Here is a 6,134-nt window from a genome sequence, read left to right as displayed (position 1 = left end):
GGAGATTTGTCTTTTTTTATGTCTGTCTCATTTTTTTTCTTTTATTTCTGGTGCCTGTTTCTACTTCAATGAGATCCCCTCATATTCATAAATATATTTTCACTTCTCACTTGGCGACACACAAAAGACAAAAAGATCAAGAGCTGTTGAGCTGATTTATTCAGTCTCTTCATCATCTAATTACTCTGAAAAATAGTATTAATCTTAAGAAGCTTCCCCCTGAAGCAGGGTGTTCACCTGAAACGTCAATTAAATAAAAGGATTTATTAAGTCTGCACCTGCATGCACTTTACTATAAAACCCACAACGGCTCAGCCAGAGATTTTCTACATTTTTAAGGATGAGTTGTGACAACGCCTGAACTTGTGCAAACAGTAGCATCAAGAGACTGAAACAAAGACGTGCATGAATACAGTCAGTGCAGTGTCTAATGTAGATAAGTGGATACAGCACAGAATGACATGCACTTGTTATTGGACAGTTTATTTTTATCAATGTGTCAGTGTTTGCTTGATGCAGCTGATTCATTTAATGTTTTGGGTCAAAGGTCCTGATCTGTATAGGGTGTCATCCTCTTTAAAGGTGGGGCAGTTAAGCGAAGCCATTTGTTGTTGCTGCATTAACAGTGGTGAAATTGGTTGTTTTGTCTTTGTGCGACAGATTTCTAAAAGTTTGATTGTGGCCCAATTGTTGATGCAATATGGTGACTAAAGCAATTAAATATTTTCAGTTTCATCAAGCTTTCATCAAGTTCTTAACTTGATGAAAGTTAAGAACTTGAGAGTTCAAGTGTTAGTTTATTACCACGAACTTCAGCTCTAGTGGAACAGTGTATATAAGGATACGAGGATCTTTGTTGTTATCTATGTGGATCCCCTCAAGAAGATGCAGCCCAGGACAGAAGATAAGTGGTCAAACAGTTCACTGGAGTTTTCCCTGATCAATGAAAGAATATAAATATGAATATAAATGTTAATAAATCATTAATAAAAGGTTCTACAACACTACAAATGTTTATAAATAGATTTTTTTAGCCCTCTTCCATAGTCCATTGGAGAGGTCTCCCTATGAATAACAATAGCAAAATAGACAATACATGCTGGTGGAGGATTTTCCACAGTCTGGCAGTCCATAAATTGTTCTTATTAGTGGTTAACGCATAAATAAATGATATATTAGCCATTAATATAGCCATCGATTACACCTTATAAATCTTTTACAAATGCTGTCTTATCTCATTGTAGCCCCAGAAATACATAATGCATTTCAACTACTTGTTTTTGCAGTTCAAGCATTGCATTGCATTAGATAAATAAATAAATCTGGCTGCTCAACTCACACTCTCTATGCTCACACCACAGCTTCCCCTTTAATCCGGGCAGGGGTGACATCATTACCGAGGAAGAGTCGGGGGAGGAGGGGAGAGAGGGGCACCGGGTAACGCCATTTTCACGCACCGCGCAGTCAGTCAGTCAGTCAGTCAGTCAGTCAGTCAGTCATCCAGCCAGTGGACCAGCAGGCTGTCATCCTCATGGGCGACTAGTCGGCTGTTTATTTACCCCCATGAAGCCGCTGTCGGGTTAGTTTCACGGAGCTGTTCCTGCCATGGAGCCACAGGGGGCCAGGCTTCTCTTGAATGGCTCAGACTAAAGCCCGTGTTTGACAGATAGGTGGCTAGCTATGTAGCTAGCTGGTCATCATTAACGGCGGTTGATGCAGTGAAGCCCAGTCGGCGAAACATACCCCAGGCGGATTGGAAATTCTGTCTGATAACTTAGTAGTTTTTTTTTTGTTACACCTACTGGCAGACATTGTCGGCGAAAGGAACAACACGTCCATCTGAAGAAAGGTGTGATTTAAAAGGGAAAGAGACAAGGAAAAGCAGCGTTACAGTCTAGCTACAGTGGCAACGGATGTCCTAGAGAACGGTAAGAATGGCTCCGTGTATTTCTTGGAATGGTCTCATTAGCTAATTAACCACTTTCACAAATGTTTATTTTGTGTAAAACATTTATTAATGTGTCATTCTGTCACACCACAAGCATTTGAATTATTATATGATTAGGGCACCCATGTTGTAAATAATCACCCCCCACCCCACCCCACCCCCTTTCTTATATGGTTGGTGTTTACTTTAATTGCGGGAATTAGACGCCAAAAGCGCATCAACTGTCACTGGAATGCTAACGCTGAGTTAGCACCGTGCTGTGTGACAGGAAAGTATCGGCCAACTGGTTCTTCAGGTTAATCCGTTTGTAAAGCGAGATAGCCAGGTAGAAGCAGCAGGAACTACAGTGGTGTGGACACGGCTAGAACATGCCTGTCAACCCGGTGGAAAGATGCACTTGTTTGTGCACTGCAGCACCCTAAAGTCTTGATGTTGAATTTGTCATGTGATGGTTATTTAGCTCTGTTAGACGTCCTTTCATTGATATTCACGGCGGGGTGAGGGCTGTGAAAGCTGCCAGTGTTGAGGAGACAGCTTCAGAGGGACAGTGGATCCCAGTGTGGGTCTCACAGCTGGGAAAACCAAAAAAAGACTGAGAGTCGTCTATGAATATTTTCGAGATTTAGGACGCGTGCAAATACACAATCTGTTGAGTCCGCACTGCATGAAATCTGAGGAATACACACAAGTATTCCTGAGAGTTTTGTTTGCCCTGCCCTGCAGTATTTAATGTTTAATCCACCCAAGGTAGTTCTCCTGACAACCTGCAGGGCTCCTCCCCCAGGCTAACACCCCTCTGCTCCCCCGGGACAACTTGTTGTTGGCTCAGAGATCCCAAAGGTTTTGTGTGTCGACCTTACACAGTTGGTAATTATGTGTTTTAGCAGCAGATTTTGTTGTAATGCTGCAGGTCGGCTCGAGGATCACCTAAACCTAATGCAACTGTCAGATACTTCTGTTATTGATTAGTCTGCCAGATACTTTAGATGTATGAATGTAAAAATAAAATAAAAAAAACAAGTTATCTGGGCACAAGGTAATGTCTTCTATAATGTCAACTGTTGGTGGGACAAAAAACAAGATATGATTTGTTTGTGGGGGGCTGTGTTACTGCTGTCTCTGTAGATCTGCTTGCATGATAAATTTAATGCTTAATTAGGTGATGATAAATCTTTATGGTCATTCTGGAGGCTGTAGTTTGTGATGCTGTTGAGCTGAAACAATTAGTCAATGAACTGATTTTTGGAAAATGAGTTGACAACTATAATAATTTAAGCAAAAAGCAAAGCAAAAAATCCAAACATTTTCTGGTTTCAGCTTCTGCAAATGTGATAATTTTCTGCTTTTATCTGGGCTGTGTTTTTATGAACTTATTAGCTTTGGGTTTTGGATGGTTGCTGAGACAAAGCAAGCAAATTTAAGATGTCATCATCATGAGCTCTAGGAAATCGTGGAGGGCATGTTTCACATTTTCACATTTTACTGACAGAATAATCGAGAAAATAATTGTAAATTAATTGATGATCAAAATAGTCATTAGTTGCAACTTTTTGCATTGTTTAATTGACTTGTATTATATATCAGGTGTTTGTAGGAGAGTAGGTTAAAGATTAGCAAACCTCTCAGTATAATGCTATACAGTTCAACACCGCCATAACCTACATCCTCCAAAATGATTATACAGTTAAATCAGCACCTCTATAAATAGTTTTAATTAAAACATTATAACCTCAATGAAGGTTATTGCAGGGCTAGTTTTAACTAGGGGTACCTGAGTGTAAATTGTAACAGAATTAGTGAAGACATACATGATGCAGGCACAAGAACTTTACATTTAGCACAAGACTTGCATAAACAGTAGAGTCTGCTCATCATAGAACATATAATATGCTGTAGATCATTTTCAGCTTTCATCTCTGCGTTACTGCCAACTGTTGCTGAGCTTCTGCCCAATAACCTTGGAAGTTAAATAAAGTTAAAATTGGCAACATTTGAAGTATTAAAGATATAAGTAATCATTAAGATTTCTGTGTTTGGATCACCTTCAGGCGACTGTTGTTGCTCCAGTTTGTGGAAACTGTGCTAAATTCTTAGCAGATTTTCAGAATTTATCTTAAGCAAATAGTCAGACATCATGGCCCCACGGTGAAACGACTCTGTCAAATGCCAATCAGATAACCAGTTTTCATATTTGGCTCGGGCTTAAGCTGAATAGTGTGAAATGATGCTATCAGCTATGAGAAATATCTGGTAGAGAGACACAGAAACACTAGATACCCTAGTGAGGACATCAGCAGGAACTCGTGCAGTCTACTATTTTAAAATTTGTTGAACTTTGTTCTGGTGATGCAGACCTAATCTATGGAGAGTCTGAAGCAAGTTGTATATCAAAGTCAGTGTGTGTATATAAGAAATAAATCTAGTATATTCTCTCTGTATCTTGGTCTGGAGGGTTGCTCCTAACTCCCTGCTGCAGTAAGGAGCTGTGGCCACTGCTGTCTCTGTAGATCAGAGCATCTTCAACAACTTCACTGACTCAATTGATAAATTTAATCTCTTGCCCAGGGCTCGCTCATGGAAGTAAAAAGAATTATTGGTGCTCTTGTCATGTGAGAGCTTACCAGAACTAAGCCTGCGACTCATTTTAAGGAGATGACACAGTTTAACACAGCAGGCTGCAGCAAATAAATTCATACTAAATTCGGCAGTTATGTTCCTCACTGCTCTGTTGCCTTCAGGTCCAAAGACCAAATGTGTTCTTTATTAATACCTATCACACTCATCATTTCCTGTGTTTCAGCCTGGCAGTGTCGCGTCTCGTGACTGCCTGATTTGTTAACCCCTTTCTCGGTCTCTGAAGCTAACAGTTAATATTGTCACATGATACATTCATAATGGCTGGATAGTTTAGTAAGACTGATGTTTAGCAGGGAAGATTGCAGCATGTGGAAGATGACATAAGGTGCAAGAGGAACAGCACAAGATCGAACAGCACAGCAGACTATCATGATCCTTTCAAAAGCGGCTATAATCAATGTTTTTATCATTAACGATGGATCACATGACTAGTTGTATGTGAAAGGGGTTGCCCGTGGTGATGAGCCCACAGGCTCTCCAGCTATCTTTATCTTTACGGAGCGTTATAGCATCTTTCAGCTCATTGTTTTTATTTTTCCAGACCTGCAGCTGTTTTCAGTGAAAAAGCTCTGATGAATCCATTTCACACGACATGCACAGCAGCAAACAGCAGACAGGCAGAGTTAGAGACTAGCTGGAGAATTTAGCAGGGAAAAAGACAACAGAGCTAATAGGATAGTGAATTTTGATAATAAGTCAGTGTTTACAGCTTGTATCTGCTTTCTTCCAAGTGGAAAATCAATTCTCGCAGGTTTATTTATTTTTATTTTATCGATCAGCTGAAAAATAAACTGTAAACACTGTTAGCATAAAAGGCTAATTCATCTGCTGTCCCTTGCCAGTTGTTAAAAAAGCAACCTAAAATTAAAATAAAAAGACATATCCTAGCAATTCATGTAACACAACATAATAAATACAATAGTGTTTGAAGTGTCAGTTTGAAGGGTATTGTGTTTTAGTTTTTTTGGTTGGTTTATACTTGTGTCTGTGTTTCACACTCAGGGCTCATAGCTATTGTTTTCTGTGCTGTACTTTTTCCAAAAACTGGGTGGTAAAGTCCTGTGGTGTGGTGTGTTGTACTCTTCTTTGTTTTCAGCCATTGTAGATGTATTAGCTGGGGTTGTTAACCACCCTACCCGGTTCTTTGAGCTATTTATACCAGACAAACTGGCATCTCTTTGTGAGAAGCTGAGGTTTTGAACAGCAAGTGCAGTGTTTTCGTTGTCAATACAGGTAGAACAAGTGTTACGTCGTTTGAGTCATGAATGGCCAAACAAATATATCTGTATGAAGATGTTGCAGATGATTTTAGATTAAAAATCATCCAGTAAATTTAACCTGCCGATGCCCAAAGCGTCCGACAGAGTCTCACTCCCTTTATATGTGATTAGGGCTCACAGCTCTCATCATCTAATAACCATCAGCCCACACATCGCTGACTAAGATTGTTCTTCGCAGGGCTGCTCATTCTACTGCATTAGGCTCCATTCTCATGCATAAAGCCCAGAGCAAGCACTCACTGTTCCTCTGTTTCATTTGTCCCAACCAC

The 6,134-nt window shown here is 40.0% G+C and overlaps 1 protein-coding gene across 6 annotated transcripts in view; it reads left to right on the top strand.

The window, feature by feature from the left end:
* The first annotated feature begins 1,478 nt into the window (after positions 1-1,478).
* Positions 1,479-6,134, top strand: part of klc1a (kinesin light chain 1a) — a 49,940-nt gene continuing 45,284 nt past the window's right edge. For all 6 annotated transcript variants that reach the window (XM_087175770.1, XM_023412996.2, XM_023412994.2 and 3 more), the window contains exon 1: positions 1,479-1,928. The gene's annotated coding sequence lies outside the window, so the exon portion shown is untranslated. The remainder of the gene's footprint in view (positions 1,929-6,134) is intronic.

The sequence above is a fragment of the Seriola lalandi genome, unplaced genomic scaffold (genome assembly GCF_002814215.2).
Source record: "Seriola lalandi dorsalis isolate HSWRI2012SDOR001 ecotype SW California unplaced genomic scaffold, Sedor1 jcf7180002054497, whole genome shotgun sequence".
In the NCBI taxonomy this organism is placed as follows: Eukaryota; Metazoa; Chordata; class Actinopteri; order Carangiformes; family Carangidae; genus Seriola; species Seriola lalandi.
The sequence above is the reverse complement of the archived record's forward strand: the minus strand, read 5'-3'. Positions and strand labels throughout refer to the sequence as shown.